This window comes from Myodes glareolus, chromosome 12 (assembly GCF_982192425.1).
Source record: "Myodes glareolus chromosome 12, mMyoGla1.1, whole genome shotgun sequence".
In the NCBI taxonomy this organism is placed as follows: Eukaryota; Metazoa; Chordata; class Mammalia; order Rodentia; family Cricetidae; genus Myodes; species Myodes glareolus.
Window position 1 is genome coordinate 51,053,003 of NC_142037.1, and position 19,138 is coordinate 51,072,140.

Here is a 19,138-nt window from a genome sequence, read left to right on the forward strand (position 1 = left end):
TATCTAAGGAATATTATTAGACAGTTACCCAGTCCTAACATTCTCTTGCACTCCTATATCCACAGTTCAAAGCCCAGCTTGTGGAAACTTAGTCTTCATCTTGAAGTGTGTCCAAGGTAACTCATTACAAGGCAATAGGTGAAAGGGCAAATGAGTGGAAGAATGGACTCAGGCACAGCTCACCGCTGTGCAAACGTGTGAAAATTTTTATGGCTCCTGGTTTGAAGAAAACATTCTTGAAAGAAGAGACATTCTGACCCAAAGAAGGAGATAGAAAATATCCTGCTATCTGCCACAACTGTATAAGTGTGAAGGACAGTACAAGAGATGCCTCAAGCCATAGGGTGGGACAGAGATTTCTATGTGAATGACCCCTCGACTGTAAAGAAAGGGCTGAGTGTAGCCGAGACAGTAGAGTGGCTGGTCAGTTTTAAAGGTTAGCGATCAGACTGGCTGCTCTGGAGTGATCAACACAATGAGGGGGCAGCTTCAGAAGGCTGGAACAAAGGAGATTAGACTGAAATAGATGGTGAATGTGGGCACAGCAAGAATAGAAAAAAATCCTTAAAAACCAGCAGGATTTGACGATAAAATAGAGTCTGAAGGTAGAAAATTTAAAAGGAACTCTCTCACCCTTTCTAAGGGTACTTGCACTTTATAGGGAACTTAAATTGTAGGATGATCTGTTTTAACATCTCAGTATCCCTTTGGACAAAGGACCATGGGTGATCTTGTGCTGTGTATGTTATCATGTGAGGAGGAAGCCTTTCCCTTCGACTAAGCTAGAATCAGCATTCAGAGCTGAGCTTGGGGAGAAAGATTTTTTTTAAGTACTATCAATGAGAATTCTGTGACTAAATTCCCTTATAGTCTAAGTGAAAGTCATCTCACAGGTAGAGAGTGGGGTGGGGGATGACATACAGAGAGACCATATACACACAGAGAGACCATACTCACAGGCCACATACACAGACCACACACACACACAACACACACACAACACACATACACAAATGCATGCATGCATGCATACATACACACATGTGCAGCTGCAGAAGAGAGTAGGCCTTGAAAAAGTCTAAGGGAAGTCATAAACCCCAATCTGTGCCATACAGTCCTTTTCCTCAGGTTTCTTGTGGCGTATAGAACACGCACATCACCAAGTACCTAAAGTACATTTTCTTTGACTTTCAAAATACATTCTTTTTTTATTGAAGAATGTCTCCTCTAAGTGCTTATACTAGTGAAATCACAGTGTGTGAGTCATGCGCCTGACTCTGCTTTGCTGAATTTGTGCTATATTTACAGCTGGTATATTTTGAGGGATATTTTCTAATTGATGAGGAACTTGTCTCTTCCTGTCTTCTTCAGGTCACTGACAAATGAATGACAGGAAGACCCAGAGAGAAGAGAAGAGACTTTGTCTGAAGGCAGGCTGAACTGGTGTTCATTATGGATGGCTATTTGGGGGTTATTCTCTCATTTGCCTGCCTCCATCAAACCCAGAAGAGGTCATTGCTATCAAGTGCTGACTACAGAGAAAGTTGTAGTGACTCACCCCTAAATCCCACTAACCTCCTCTGTATAACCAATATAAAAAGTACAACAGAAATATAAGTAAAACCATGCAATTTAGTTTACATTTTTTTCTTTTAAATCTCAACTTCAAGCCTCTCAAGGCCAGACCTGTGGCAGCTTGCTGTGCCTAAACTTCTTCTGTTATGTTGAACCATGTTAAAGAATTCTTTTAAATCAGCTGTATCAGTTTCGCATGTTAAACTTAATAAGAAGAGTTTCTAGAGCCACCAATGAGTAGAACAGAACCCTAAGGTTGTTAGGAAGAGAACCATTTTAGGCCATGTTTCCTGTCCATGCTGCTTGTTCTATACCTCTGCGAGTCCTCAGTCCTTCCAACTCTATCTTAAAAAATCTCCAAACGGCAAATTTTGTATTAACTCGCATTACCAGAATTTTCTTCCCAGGGCTGGGAGGACTAAACAATACAATTCCAATGCCAAACCAAAGTTCAAGCCCATCCAAGTATCACCCAGGAAACCACTGAGTTTATTAGGCTTACTTACAGAGAATGGGGCAGGGGTTATGGGCAGAAGCGTGGATGGCCCTAAAGAGAGCTGCACTGAAAGTTCTGTACCCAACATGTGTAGCGAGGAGCTGCGGACAGGCCTGCTTTTCGTCCTGCCCAGCTCCTGCATGGCTAGCTTAGCCCCGGAAATAACAACACACAAATTGTATTCATTTAAACACTCCCTGGCCCATTATCTGTAGAGAGTTAGTTACTGGCTAACTCTTACATCTTGATTAACCCATTTCTAATAATCTGTGTAGCACTACAAGGTGGTGACCTACCGGGAAAGATTCAGCATGTCTGACCTGGCGGCTGGTTCCATGGTATCTGCTTCATTGCCCTCTTCCCAGCATTCTGTTCTGTTTACTCCACCTACCTAATATCTGTCCTATCAGAGGGCCAAGGCAGTCTCTTTATTAACCAATGGAAATAACAATGGATAGAAGACCCTTCCACATCAAACATGGATGGGGACTCCCCCATGGCTGTATAACTAGAGTTCTTTTCTCCTGGTCCTCTTCAGCCTATATTCATCAGCCCCTCCCACAAATCTCAAGGTCACATGCAATTAGAATGGCTTATACCTAACTGGTACTCAGATTAGGATCCATGACTCTCTATATCCCCCTCCTTCTAGTATGAACATTCAGCAAACCCAGCTGCGGTGACTTTTGGCAAGTAGACACAGCTTGTTCATAAGATGGCTCTTGCTCTACTGAGATACTGTTGCAAACCACAGTGGAGGAAAAACAAGGACTTCTGGAAATTTTAATCTGGGTTTTGAGGAGAAAAGGCCAAATAAATGCATGGTTTTTGTCTTGCATGGGCATGCAAGATACATGGGTCTGGCTCTGTTAACTTCTAATACATTGGTCTGCTCTACATAAGAGGTCATTGGGTAAGTTGTGCATTCATTCAAGGATTTCTGAGAGAAATTTATCAGAATGATAAAGAAATACTCAGATTTAGATTTTCTTCAGTCATAATATTTGAAGACAATAAGCATATAGTGTTTCCAAACAACTATCTGTTATGTGTTTTCTGTTATGAGTCAGAAAAAAAAAGCAACACCCTGTCTGACCTCCCAGGACCACCCCACAAGTGTCACCGTCTTTTTTGTGTGCTGGACACACAGTGCCATCACATGGTCATATGAGGGAGAACAGAAAGTCGTTCGGTTTGACCTTGAGTGGGTGGGTATCCTAGGCACTGCCCTGGCCTTCTAAGAAAGATCTCTCTCTTTGTGCAGGGCTAGTGTGTGTGGTGGCAGGTATAGATTTTATAAAATATGACCAGCAAGAGAAAACTAAAGACTACAAACTCTGGAGACGCTCTTGGAAAAAAATCATATCTGTCTTTAATAATCAATAGCTTTCGTTGGCATGCCGACTGTCATCACAAGCGCTGCATGCCTGCAGATTGCAATACAATCAAGCTTTCATTTATATTTATGTGACCAGGAGGACTTTGTACTTGATGATTTTCAAAGATGCATGGGCTCAGCTCTCTTTAATTCTGAAACATTGGTCCATTATCTATAAGAGGCCATTGGCTAAATTGTACTATTCACATGAGGGTCTGTGATAGAAATTTATCAGAAGGAGAGTGAAATATTCAGATTCAGGTTTTCTTCCACAGTAATATTTGAAGACGACAAACACAATGTGCTCCCAAACTACTATTGGAACTAGACTTAAGAAAATCTTTTTGTAAAACAAATGCATTATTAAAGTAGTTTATCGTGTTGCATTAAAAGAAAACAGTTTGACAGTTGGTGGAGCAGGAGAAATGGGATCCACTAAGTGGATGCAGATAAAATTCCCATCTCCTGAAGTTGAACTCAGCAAGCCTGGCCAGATGCCTCTTACAGGGGTGGAGGCTGGAATTTTTTAGGCTCTGCACCTAGCAGAATTAAATTTTAGTGTGTTTCTATAAGAACGCGTTTGACTTCCATCACTGTTAATTCAACTGATATGAAGCACCTCGGTTTATACACCTTTTAATTGATTTATTCAACATCCTCAAGAGTCTGCATCAGGCTTGCCAGTTATTATGATAGGCATGGATTTTCAAAGAGGGTACCATGGTCATTGTCCTGGGGGACCTGACAGCCTTAAGTGAAGATACTCAGATATTCTGGTTGATATAGTAATTTAATTACTTGAAGGAAGTACGATAGTTAGTTTTGATGATCAAGTTGACAGAATCTAGAATCAACTAAGAAAAAAGCCTCGAGGCATGTCTCCTGAGGGCATTTCTGGAAAGGATTGGCAGACGGAGGGCAACTCCCCCCAAGAACGGGCATCCCTTTTCAGCAGTGTTCCAGATTTAAAGAGCACCAAGTCAGTGCTCCCTGCCTGCCTTTGCTTCTTGCAGGTTGTCACTGCTGCTGCACCATCCTCTGCTTTTGACATCAGACTTCAGCTCCTTCAGGCTTCCGATGTAGATGGAAGACCAGAAACTCCAAGAATCTTGCAGAGCTTTGTTGCCTATTGAGTCTGTTGAAGTGTCAAACTGCATGAAACGAGAGGCTACTTGATCTTCTGTCTCTCCAGAGTAAAGACGCTGTTATTGAACTACTCAGTCATTACCATGTAAGTCAACCTAATAATCTCCTTTTATAATGTGTATGCATTTTGTCCATTCTGTTCACTATGAATGAACTATGAATGAAGTGCACTATGAATCCTGACTGTGACCCCTTTGCAATATTACCTTTGTGATGATGTCACATTGAGGTGTTGCAGGGAGTCACTTGTTAGTTCTCAAGCTCTCTCAGGTTTTTAAGAGGATTTTAGTTAGCCACATACATGGGTGCCAATTTTGTTGAAGGAGGCCACTTGTTGGTTCCTGGCAGCTCAGTAGCTCAGACCCAAAATAATCACATAGAATCCATATTATTTAAAACACTGCTTGGCCCATTAGCTCTAGCTTATTTGTTAACTCTTACATCTTAATTTAACTCATCTTCATTAATCCGTGCATCACCACAAATTTGTGGCCTACCAGCAAAGTTTCAGTGTGTCTGTCTCTGGTGGTGGCTACATGGCTTCTCCCTAACTCCCCCTTCTTCCTCCCCAGCATTCAGTTTAGTTTCCCCTGACTACCTAAGTTCTGCCCTATCAACTGGCCAAAGCAGTTACTTTATTAACCAATGGTATTCACAGCATACAGAGAGGAATCCCACATCATTGAGGAGTACAAGTATCTATCATTATTCTTTAAGTCTTGGTTCTAGGATTGAAGTAAAGGATAATTTCTTTGTGTGTATCTTCAGTGATGTAGCATTTCAGGATTCTGGGATTAGTGAGTAAAGAAGATTAAATTGTTGGGAGTTACATAAGGAATAGAGAATGAGATGGATCTAGTGTCAGAGACCAGGGAATCTGTTTCCAGCTCTGCCACCTCCTGCCTAGGGATTCTGGGAAAATTACTCCACTACTGGGATCCCAGATGTCCTCAGCTGCACAATGTCACTGGAGTACTTGATGTTACTAAAGATTGTGATTCTATTGATCCTGGTATATTTGAGTCTTTGTCCATCTTCTTTAAACAGGGCAGCTATAAAGCATTTGAACTTTAACTCATAAGCGCATAAGGTACTCTGCCTATTACAGGGGCATATGATCATGATAATAAACTAGGTACAGTTATCTTTGCACATTTGATATTGACCACTAAAAGTCCACACATACAATTGGACAGACACTGATCATAAACTTAGGGCCCCAAAGTAATGGAATTAAGGTGAAGTTCATTCTTCTTCTCCAGAAATAACTTAAAACGTTTCTTAGAGGTTATGTCAAGGAAACCAGGCACCTTGCAGCTAATAAGAGAGCAGGGGGAGTCTTAGAGATCCTCCCAGAAAACTTCATTTTTCACCCTGGGAAACTAAAAGTTAGAGTCATATAACTTTCCAAAATCACTTAGGAAGCTAACGAACAGTTTTTGATTTGCTCAACAAGTATTTGTGCATAAGATTTTTGATAAGGTATTGAGAAAAAGAAGTAAGCAGGACCAAAAGGGAAGATGTCTTAAGGTTCCTATTGCTGTGATAAAACATTGTGATCAAAAAGCAATTTGAAGGCACTGCTGAGGCGCTCTTCCCAGAGAGCTGAGCGGGTACTAGCCTGGGTAGCCTGCCTGCCTGTCCGGGAAGGGAGCACAGCCCTTCCCCCCTCAGCTTCTGCAGCAGGGTCTTCGGTGTTCCAAGGGACCCCTCCCCTCCCCCCACTGCTGCGGGCCCTTTGTCTCCTGGGTCCTGGGAAGACCAGTTAGCCCTGTTGCACTGCTGAGGCGCTCTTCCCAGAGAGCTGAGTGGGTGCTAGCCTGGGCAGCCTGCCTGCCTGTCCGGGAAGGGAGCACAGCCCTTCCCCCCTCAGCTTCTGCAGCAGGGTCTTCGGTGTTCCAAGGGACCCCTCCCCTCCCCCCACTGCTGCGGGCCCTTTGTCTCCCGGGTCCTGGGAAGACCAGCTAGCCCTGTTGCATTGCTGAGGAGTTCTTCCCAGAGAGGGCTGAGGAGCTCTATCCAGAGAGTGCTGTGAAGTCCTACCCAGAGAGTGCTGAGGAGTTCTATCCAGAAAGTGCTGAGGAGTTTCATCCAGAGTGGGGGAGATGGGCAGGCGCCAATGCAAGAATTCCTCCAACAACCTGAAAGGCAACATGACATCGCCAGAATCCAGGGAGCTCGAAACTAGAAGAATTGAACACCCTACTCCAGAAGAAATAGAAGAAATCGACTCTAAGCGCTTCTTTATGAAAATAATAGAGGAACTTAAACAGGAGGTGAAAATCTGCCGTAAAGAAATGGAAGATAAGTATAACAAAAAAATTGAGGAAATGAGTAAAGAAATGGAAGAGAAATATACCCAAAAGTTTGAAGAAATGAGTAAATCCGTAAATGAAATTCTGGGAAACCAAGAAAAAACAATCAAACAGGTAATAGAAACAGTTCAAGATTTGAAAACTGAAATGGAGTCAATGAAGAAATCACAAACCGAGGGCCGGCTGGCTATGGAAAATCTGGGTAAACGAACAGAGACTTCAGAAACAAGCTTAACCAATAGAATACAAGAGATAGAAGAAAGAATCTCAGACTCTGAGGACACCATAGAGAAATTAAACACTCTGACCAAAGAAAACAGCAAATCCAACAAATTCTCATCACAAAACATTCAGGAACTGTGGGACACAATAAAAAAACCAAATCTAAGAATAATAGGAGTAGAAGAAGGAGAAGAATTGCATTTCAAAGGTCCAGAAAATATACTCAATAAAATTATAGAAGAAAACTTACCCATCCTAAAGAATGATATTCCTATGAAGGTTCAAGAAGCATACAGAACACCGAATAGACTGGATCAGAAAAAAGCATCCCCTCGCCATATAATAATCAAAACACAAAACATAAATATTAAAGAAAAAATTTTAAGAGCTGCAAAGGAAAAAGGTCAAGTAACTTATAAAGGTAAACCTATCAGGCTTACACCGGATTTCTCTATGGAAACCATGAAAGCCAGAAGATCCTGGATAGAGGTACTGCAGAAACTAAGAGACCATGGATGCAAACCCAGACTACTATACCCAGCCAAGCTATTGTTCACTATCAATGGAGAAAACAAAATATTCCAGGATAAAAACAAATTTAAACAATACGTAGCTACTAATCCAGCCTTACAGAGAATATTAGAAGGAAAATCACTACCGAAGGAATCCAACATTCCCAACACGGCCTACAATAACTCGAACATCTAGCGACCATTCACAAGCACAAATCAAAGAAGAAAAACACATACACTCTACTACCTAAAAAAAAAAAAAAAATGACTGGAGTCAACAACCACTGGTCATTAATATCACTTAATATCAATGGACTCAATTCACCTATAAAGAGGCACAGACTTAGAGATTGGATACAAAAACAGGATCCAACATTCTGCTGTTTACAAGAAACACACCTCAACCACAAAGACAGACACCTACTCAGAGTAAAGGGTTGGGAAAAGGTTTTCCAAGCAAATGGACCTAAGAAACAAGCGGGCGTGGCCATTCTAATATCTAACAAAATCGACTTCAAACTGAAATCAATCAGAAGAAATGGAGATGGACATTTCATACTCATAACTGGAACAATTCATCAGGAGGAAGTCTCAATCCTGAATATCTATGCTCCTAATATAAAGGCACCCACATATGTAAAAGAAACTCTTCTAGAACTCAAGGCAGTCATCAAACCACACACACTAATAGTAGGAGACTTCAACACTCCTCTCTCACCAATGGACAGGTCAATCAGACAGAAACCAAACAGAGAATTGAGAGATTTATTGGAGGTATTGAATCAAATGGACTTAACAGACATCTATAGAACACTCCACCCAAATAGGAAAGAATATACCTTTTTCTCTGCAGCTCATGGAACCTTCTCGAAAACTGACCACATACTCGGTAACAAAGCAAACTTCCACAGATACAAAAAAATATTAGTAACTACCTGTGTCTTGTCAGATCACCATGGACTAAAATTAGAATTCAACAACAATGCTTCCCCCAGGAAGCCAACAAACTCATGGAAACTGAACAGTCAACTACTAAATCACCCCTGGGTCAAGGAAGAAATAAAGAGAGAAATTAAACTCTTCCTTGAATTCAATGAAAACAAAGACACAACATACTCAAACCTATGGGACACTATGAAAGCAGTGCTAAGAGGAAAGTTCATAGCACTAAGTGCCCAATTAAAGAAAGCGGAGAAAGCACACATTGGAGACTTAACAGCACACTTGAAAGATCTAGAAAAAAAAGAAGCTGATTCACCCAGGAGGTCTAGAAGACCGGAAATAATCAAACTGAGGGCTGAAATCAACAAAATAGAAACAGAGAAAACAATCCAAAGAATCAATGAATCAAAAAGCTGGTTCTTGGAGAAAATCAACAAGATTGACAAACCCCTATCCAAATTAATCAAACGGCAGAGAGAGAACATGCAAATTAATAAGATCAGAAATGAAAAGGGGGACATAACCACAGACACAGAGGAAATTCAGAGAATCATTAGATCTTACTATGAAAGTTTATATGCCACAAAGTTGGAAAATGTAAAAGAAATGGACATTTTTTTAGATAAGTACCATATACCAAAGTTTAACCAAGAACAGGTGAACAATCTAAATAGACCTGTTAGTCGCGAAGAATTAGAAGCTGTTAGTAAAAATCTCCCTACCAAAAAAAGCCCAGGAACAGATGGTTTCAATGCAGAATTCTACCAGAACTTCCAGGAAGAGCTAATACCTATACTCCTTAATGTATTTCACAATATAGAAACAGAAGAGTCATTGCCTAACTCCTTTTATGAAGCTACAGTTACCCTAATACCAAAACCACACAAAGACACAACCAAGAAAGAGAATTATAGGCCAATCTCACTCATGAACATCGACGCGAAAATTCTCAATAAAATACTGGCAAACCGAATCCAAGAGCACATTAGAAAAATTATCCATTATGATCAAGTCGGCTTCATTCCAGAGATGCAGGGCTGGTTCAACATACGCAAATCTATCAATGTAATTCATCATATAAATAAACTGAAAGAAAAAAACCATATGATCATCTCACTAGATGCTGAAAAAGCATTTGACAAAATTCAACACCCATTTATGATAAAGGTGTTGGAGAGACTGGGGATACAAGGATCATACCTAAATATAATAAAAGCAATATACAGCAAGCCGACAGCTAACATCAAACTGAATGGAGAGAAACTCAAAGCCTTTCCACTAAAATCAGGAACGCGACAAGGCTGTCCACTCTCTCCATACCTCTTCAATATAGTGCTTGAAGTTCTAGCAATAGCAATAAGACAACATAAGGAGATCAAGGGGATTCGTATTGGAAAGGATGAAGTTAAACTTTCGTTATTTGCTGACGATATGATAGTTTACATAAGTGACCCCAAAAACTCTACCAAAGAACTCCTACAGCTGATAAACACCTTTAGTAACGTGGTAGGATACAAGATCAACTCCAAAAAATCAGTGGCCCTCCTATACACAAAGGATAAAGAAGCAGAGAGGGAAATCAGAGAAACATCACCTTTCATGATAGCCACAAATAGCATAAAATATCTTGGGGTTACTCTAACCAAGGAAGTGAAAGACCTATTTGACAAAAACTTTAAGTCTTTGAAGAAAGAAATTGAGGAGGATACCAGAAAATGGAAAGACCTCCCCTGCTCTTGGATTGGGAGAATCAACATAGTAAAAATGGCAATTCTACCAAAAGCAATCTATAGATTCAATGCAATCCCCATCAAAATCCCATCAAACTTCTTCACAGACCTTGAGAGAACAATAATCAAGTTTATATGGCAAAACAAAAAACCCAGGATAGCCAAAGCAATCTTATACAATAAAAGAACTTCTGGAGGCATTACCATCCCTGACTTCAAACTCTATTATAGAGCTACAGTATTGAAAACAGCTTGGTATTGGCATAAGAACAGAGAAGTCGACCTATGGAATCGAATAGAAGACCCAGATATTAACCCACAAACTTATGAACACCTAATTTTCGACAAGGGAGCTAAAGGTATACAATGGAAGAAGGAAAGCATCTTTAACAAATGGTGCTGGCATAACTGGATGTCAACCTGTAAAAAAATGAAAGTAGATCCATATCTATCACCATGCACAAAAATCAAGTCCAAATGAATTAAAGGCATCAACATTAATCCGTCCACTTTGAACCTGATAGAAGAGAAAGTGGGAAGTAGTCTACAAGATATAGGCACAGGAGGCCTCTTCCTAAGTAGGACCCCAGCAGCACAGACAATAAGAGAAACAATGAATAAATGGGATCTACTGAAACTGAGAAGCTTCTGTAAAGCAAAGGACACTGTCAGTAAGACAAAAAGGCTGCCTTCTGACTGGGAGAAGTTCTTTACCAACCCCTCATCAGACAAAGGTCTGATCTCCAAAATATACAAAGAACTCAAGAAACTAGGCACTAAAACTCTAATTAACCCAGTTAAAAAATGGGGTACTGATCTGAACAGAGAATTCACAACAGATGAACTTCGAATGGCCAGAAGACACTTAAGGTCATGCTCAACCTCCTTAGTGATCAGGGAAATGCAAATCAAAACCACTTTGAGATACCGTCTTACACCTGTCAGAATAGCTAAAGTCAAAAACACCAACGATAGCCTATGCTGGAGAGGATGTGGGGTGAGGGGAACACTCATCCATTGTTGGTGGGAATACAAACTCGTGCAGCCACTGTGGAAATCAGTGTGGCGGTTTCTCAGGAAACTGGGAGTCAACCTCCCTCAGGACCCAGCAATTCCACTCTTGGGAATATACCCTAAAGATTCCCTAACATACTACAAAAGCATTTGTTCTACTATGTTCATAGCAGCACTATTTGTAATAGCCAGAACCTGGAAACAGCCTAGGTGCCCCTCAATAGAAGAATGGTTAAAAAAGGTGTGGAACATATACACATTAGAGTTTTACTCAGCGGTAAGAAACAATGACATCTTGAATTTTGCATGCAAATGGATGGAAATAGAAAACGCTTTACTGAGTGAGGTAAGCCAGACCCAAAAAGAGGAACACGGTATGTATTTACTCATAAGTGGATTCTAACCATAATTAAAGGTCTTTGAGCCTATTATTCGTGATCCTAGAGAAGCTAAATAAGAAGATGAACCTGATGAAGATTATTTAGCTATCCACCAGGAGGTAGGAAATAGACAAGAGTCCCAGGTAACCTCGGGTGCATGGGGAGGGGGGTTGATGGAAGGGGAGAGGGTTAGAGAGATGGGAGTAGGGGAGGAATGGGGAAAGCTCGGTGGCCTGGGATGGGGGGGGGGGAGGGAGGAAGGATGAATATGGGATCAGGGAAGAATATATTTCAACTAAGGGAGTCATTTTAGGGTTTACAGGAGACTTGATTATATATGGGATCCCAGGTCCAAGGAGAGATCCCCCAGATTGTTCTCTGGACAGAGGAGAGGGTGCCTGAATCGGCCGTGGCCCATAACCATACTGATGTATATTTTGCTTATCACCATAGATCCTTCATCTGGCGAAGGACGGCGATACAGTCGGAGACCCACATTGGAGCACCGGACTGAGCCCCCCAAGGTCCAAATGAGGAGCAGAAGGAGGAAGAACATGAAAAACGAAATCAGTACTGCGAGGGATGCTATCACCCACTGATACAAGGAAACGGATCTAATGAGAGTTTACCAAGGCCAGTTGGACTGGGACTGAACGAGGACGTGATCTAACCAGATTCTCGGAATTTGGCCGGATTCTCTGAATGTGGCTGGCCCGAAGTCTTTCTGAAAAGCCATTGACTATGATACTGGGACCTGTTTCCTCTGCATATTCTGGATTTTGGGGATCCAGTCTGTTTGGATACTCACCTTCCTGGACCTGGAGGGAGGGGGGAGGAACTTGAACTTCCCACAGGGCAGGAAACCCTGACTGCCCTAAGGGACAAAGAGGGAGGAGGAGAGGGAGTGGGGGGAGTGGGAGGGTGTTGGGAAGAGGGGCGGAAATGGAAACTTTTATAATTTAATAAAATTTACTTTCAAAAAAATAAAAAATAAAAAAAAATAAAATAAAAGCAATTTGAAAAAGAAAGGATTAATTTCACATTACAACTCTTGGGAAGTCAGGGAAGGCATTCAAGACAGGAACTGACGCAGAGGAACGTTGCTTACTGGCTTGCTCCTCATGCTTTCCTTGGCCTGCTTTCTTATACAACTCAGAACTACCTGCCCAGGGGTGGTACTGGCCACAGTGCGATAGGCCCATCAAAATCAATTACCAATCAAGAAACTGTACCAGAGATTTCTTTAAAGGTCAATCTTGAGGAAGCCTTCTTTTTCTTTCAGTTGGAGAGCCCTGTTCCCATATATTTCTCTAGCTTGTGTCAAATTCATATAAAACTAGCACATACAGAAGACCCAGCAGCAAGAACACCTCAGTCTGTAGCAAGAGAAGCTCGTGACACAGGCCCTTACATGACAGAACCACATACAGAAGCTAATTCCAAACTGTAGGTGGGTAGAACCTTTGATGCATATAAGATAGTGTTCTTCATCTTCCAACAAGGCCCCACCTTCTGAAGACTCTACCAGCATCCAGGTCTTTAGACAGCATCAACATCTGAGTACAAAGTGTTCAAACTATGAAACTGTGGGAAACATATCAGACTCAAGTCTCAGCATTTCAAAAAGTATAATCCAGAGGGCTTTCTTAACTCGTTAAGTTTAAACTGGGCGTTTAAAAAATGGGTTAACCTCCTATCCAACTTCTCTAGGATCACGAATAATAGGCTCAAAGACCTTTAATTATGGATAGAATCCACTTATGAGTGAATACATACCATATTCCTCTTTTTGGGTCTGGCTTACCTGACTCAGTAAAGCATTTTCTTTTTATTATTATTATTATTATTATTATTATTATTATTATTATTTTACTTTTTTATCTTTTTATTTTTTATTTAATTTTTACTGGGAACCCCTCCAGAATCAAGTCTCTTGCAAACCCTAAAATGGCTCCCTTAGCTGAGATGTAAACCTCCCTGCTCCCACAACCATCCTTCCTCCCTCCCCCCCCATTCCCCCAAGCCATCCTCAATCCTCCCCCTCTCCCCTCTCCCTGACCATCTTCCCTTACTTCCACCCCCCCACCCCCATGCACCCGAGTTTGCCTGGCAATCTTGCCTAGTTCCCCTATCCAGGAGGATAACTATATGATTTTCTTCAGGTTCACCTTCTTATTTCGCTTCTCTAGGATCACAAATTATAGACTCAAAGACCTTTAACTATGGCTAGAATCCACTTATGAGTGAGTACATACCATATTCCTCTTTTTTCTATTATTCGTGATCCTAGAGAAGCTGGATAGGAGGGTGAACCTGAAGAAAATTCAGGTAGTTTTCCTCCTGGAGATTGGAAATAGACAAGAGTACCAGGTAACCTCGGGTGCATGGGGGGGTGGGAGGGTTGTTGGAAGGGGAGAGGGTTAGAGAGAAGGGAGCAGGGGAGGAATGGGGAATGCTCGGGGGACTGGGAAGGGGGGAGGGAGGAAGGATAGATATGGGATCAGGGAAGAATATATCTCAACTAAGGGAGTCAGTTTAGGGTTTACAAGAGACTTGATTATAAATGGGATCCCAGGTCCAAGGAGAGATCCCCAGATTGTTCTCTGGACAGAGGAGAGGGTGCCTGAACTGGCCTTGGCCCATAACCATACTGATGAATATTTTGCTTATCACCATAGATCCTTCATCTGGCGATGGATGGAGATGGAGACGGAGACCCACATTGGAACACTGGACTTAACTCCCTAGGTCCAAACGAGAAGCAGAAGGAAAGCGAACGTGAGCAAGGAAGGCAAGATCAGAGGGAACCTTCATCTGACGATGGATGGCGATACAGATGGAGACCCACATTGGAGCACCGGACTGAGTCCCCAAAGGTCCAAATGAGGAGCAGAAGGAGGAAGAACATGAAAAAGGAAATCAGGACCGCGAGGGGTGCGTTCACCCACTGATACAAGGGGACTGATCTAATGAGAGTTCACCAAGGCCAGTTGTCTGGGACTGAGCGAGCACATGATCCAGCCAGATTCTCCGAATGAGGCCGGATTCTCTGAATGTGGCTGGCCTGGAGTCTTTCTGAAAAGCCATTGACAATGACACTGGGACTTGTTTCCTCTGCATATACTGGATTTTTGGGATCCAGTCTGTTTAGATGCTCACCTTCCTGGACCTGGAGGGAGGGGGAGGAGCTTGAACTACCCACAGGGTGGGAGACCCTGACTGCTCTTGGGGATGGAGAGGGAAGAGGGAGTTGGGGGAGTGGGAGGGTGTTGGGAGGAGGGGCGGAAATGGAGACTTTTGTATTTTAATAAACTTTGAGAAAAAAAAAAGAAATGGGTTAAAGGATATAGAGTTCAGCCACTCTCCACATGTCAGAACCATAGGAATCAGATGGGACTTGATGCTTAGTGGTAAGGGAGGTGTGTTCCTTTAAGATCTGCCTGCCCTCAGAATTCCACCAGAACTTCAAAGAAGATCTAATACCTATATTTCTCAAAATATTTCACATGATAGAAACAGAAGGGACATTGCCAAACTCTTTCTATGAGGCTACAGTTACCCTGATACCAAAACCACACAAAGACTCAACCAAGAAAAAGAATTATAGACCAATCTCACTCATGAACATGGATACAAAAAAACTCAATAAGATACTGGCAAACTGAATCCAAGAACAAATCAAAAAATTATCCACCATGATCAAATTGGTTTCATCCCAGATATGCAGTGCTGGTTCAACATACAAAAGTCTATCAATGTAATCCATCATATAAATAAACTAAAAAATAAATATGATCATTTTATTAGATACTGAAAAAGCATCTGACAGAATCCAACATCCCTTCATGATAAAGGTTTTGGAGAGATCAGGGATACAAGGAACATTTCTAAATATAATAAAAGCAATGTACAGCAAGCTGACAGACAACATCAAATTAAATGGAGAGAAACTCAAAGCAATTCCACTAAAATCAGGAACAAGGCAAGGCTGTCTACTCTCTCCATATCTTTTCAACATAGTTCTTGAAGTTTTAACACTAGCAATAAGACAACAAAAGGAGATCAAGGGGATTCAAATTGGAAAGGAAGTAGTCAAACTTTCAGTAATTGCATATGAAATAATAGTGTGCATAAGTGACCCCAAAAACTCTGCCAGAGAACTCCTTCAGCTGATAAATACCTTCAGTGGTGTGGCAGGATACAAGATCCACTCAAAAAAAAATATTAGCCCTTCTCTTTACAAATGGTAAAGAAGCTGAGAGGAAAATCAGAGAAACTTCACCTTCCACATTAGCCATAAATAACATAAAATATCTTGGGGTAACACTACCCAAAGAAGGGAAAGACCTATTTGACAAGAACTTTAAGTCTTTGAAGAAAGAAATTGAAGAAGATACCAGAAAATGGAAAAAATCTCCCATGCTCTTAGATAGGTAGGGTCAACATAGTAAAAATGACAATCCTACAAAAAGCAATCTATAGATTCAATGCAATCCCCATCAAAATCCCAACACAATTCTTCACAGACCTTGAGAGAACAATAATCAACTTCATGTGGAAAAAAAAAACAGAATAGCCAAAACAATTCTGTACAATTAAGGAATTTCCGGAGGCATCACCATCCCTGACATCAAGCTCTATTACAGAGTTACAGTAATGAAAACAGCTTGATATTGGCATAAAAACAGAGAGGCTGACCAATGGAATCAAATCAAAGACCCGGATATTAATCCACACACCTATGAACACCTGATTTTTGACAAAGGAGCTAAAAGTATACAATGGGGAAAAAGAATCTTCAACAAATGGTGCTGTCATAACTGGATGTCAACGTGTAGAACAATGAAAATAGATCCATATCTATCGCTATGCATCAAACTCAAGTCCAAATGGATTAAAGACCTCAATATAAATCTGATTACACTGAACCTAATAGAAGAGAAAGTGGGAAGTAGTCTTCAAGGCATGGGCACAGGAGACAACTTCCTAAATATAAACCCAGTAGCACAGACACTGAGAGCAACAATAAATAAATGAGATTTCCTGAAATTGATAAGCTTATATAAAACAAAGGATACAGTCAATAAGACAAAAAGGTAGCCTACTAAATGAGAAAAGATCTTCACCAACCCCACATTAGACAAAGGACTGATCTCCAAAATATATAAAGAACTCAAGAAATTAGTTATTAAAATTCTAAATAACCCAATTAAAAATGGGCTACTGAACTAAACAGAGAATTCTCAACAGAAGAATCTCAAATGGCCAAAAGATACTTAAGGAAATGTTCAACATCTTTAGCTATCAGGGAAATACAAATCAAAACAACTCTGAGATACCATCTTACATCTGTCAGAATGGCAAAGATAAAAAACACTGATGATAGCTTGTGTTGGAGAAGATGTGGAGTAAGGGAAACACTCATTCATTGCTGGTGGGAATGCAAACTTGTACAACCACTTTGGAAATCTGTATGGCGGTTTCTCAGAAAAATTGGAAATCAACTTACCTCAAGATCCAGCAATACCACTCTTGGGCATATACCCAAAATATGCTCAAGCATTTGTTTGACTATGCTTTTTAGCAGCATTATTTGTAATAGCCAGAACCTGGAGACAACCTAGATGCCTCTCAACCAAAGAATGGATAAAGAAAAGGTGGCACATTCACACAATAGCGTACTACTCAGCGATAAAAAAAAGTGACATCTTGAATTTTGCATGCAAACAAATGGAATTTAGAAAACAATATCCTGAGTGAGGTAACCCAGACCCAAAAATATGAATATGATATGTACTCACTCATAAGTGGATACTAGCTATAAACAAAGGGCATTGAGTCTATAGTTGTTGATCCTAGAGAAGCTAAGTAACAAGGTGAACCCAAAGAAAAATATAGAGAGACCCACCTGGAAATTGGAGACTGATAGGATTGACTGGCAGGGTTGGGAGCATGGGAGTGGGGGGGGGGGTAGGAGAAGAAAAGGAGGGAAGAGGGAGTAGAGGAGAACTTGAGGGAATGGGATGGTCAAGATTCAGGAAGGACAGAGATGAGAGCAACGAAAGAGATATCTTGATTGAGGGAGCCATTATAGGGTTAGCAGAAACCTGGCTCTAGAGAAATTCCCAGAAATCCAAAAGAATGATGCCCACCTAGGACCCGGGCAATAGAGGACAGGGGGCCCAATCTTGACTTGCCCTGCAGTCAGACTGATGATTATCTTAAATATCACCATAGAGCCTTCATCCGGCAACTAATGGAGGCAGAGGCAGAGACCCACAGAGCACTGGACTGAGCTCCCAAAGTCCAGTAGAAGAGTGGAAAGAATAAGAATATGAGTAAGGAGGTCAAGACCATGATGGGGACACCCACTGAACAGTTTACCTGAGCTAGTAGGAGCTCACCAACTTTAGCTGGACTGGGAAGGAGCAAGCATAGGACCAATCTAGTTTCTCTGAATGTGGCTGACAGTTGTATGACTGAGGTAGACTGCGAGATCACTAGCAGTGGCACCAGGATTTATCCCTTCCTCATGTACTGGCCTTTTGGGATCCTATTCTCTTTGGCTGTATACCTTGCTCAGCCTAGATATAGTAGGGAGGGCCTTGAACCTTCCACAAGGCAATGTGCCTTACCCTCTCTGAGGATTAGATGGGAGTGGGGTGGGAGGGAGTGTAGAGGGAATGGAAGGAGGGAAAGGAGTGAAAACTTGGATTGGTATTTTTTTAAAAATCTAAAAATTAAAAAAAAGACCTGCCCATGCTCACTTTATTTACCCTAGTGGATGCTATAGTTAAAAAGGTAGTAAAATGGGGTGTTCATAAAGCCTACAGTCCTGGCCTCAATTTCAACTCTGATTAATACAGTTATACCCGTGAACCAACTGCTACCTTTACTAACCTGCAGTCAAAAATAAGGAAAATTTCTCAATCAACTCTTTGAGTTGCTAATCAAGCAATGAATATAATATGGCTACAGCCTCCAGGCTACATAAAGGGCCCACAGAGAGCAGCTTAGAAGAGTCAGCAAGCACAAATACCCGAAGTTGTAGAGTTCTTGTTAAGAGTGACTAAAGGACTTTGCAAAAGAAACAATAAATTCAAGGTCTCTAAAACACTGAGAAACTTCCTTTTGTTTTATGCCTCTGCCTCCTCTTCATCTGTTAAAATTATTATATGCTTTCGTAATAAGTTCCATTCAACCCATTAAAATATACACCATAAACCCTCCACCCCAAATTCATCACTACTATGACTTACAGAGAAAGGAACAATCAAAATTCAAATGTACAAATAGACTGTTAGAATCAATTTTCTGGGCCACAAGATCTGAAAAGAAGCATAATTTCTATTAACTTGTTCTTCTGGAATAAATTAATTATAGTTTATTCAAAGAAAATTTTAATATAGAGCCTAACAAATTATAACT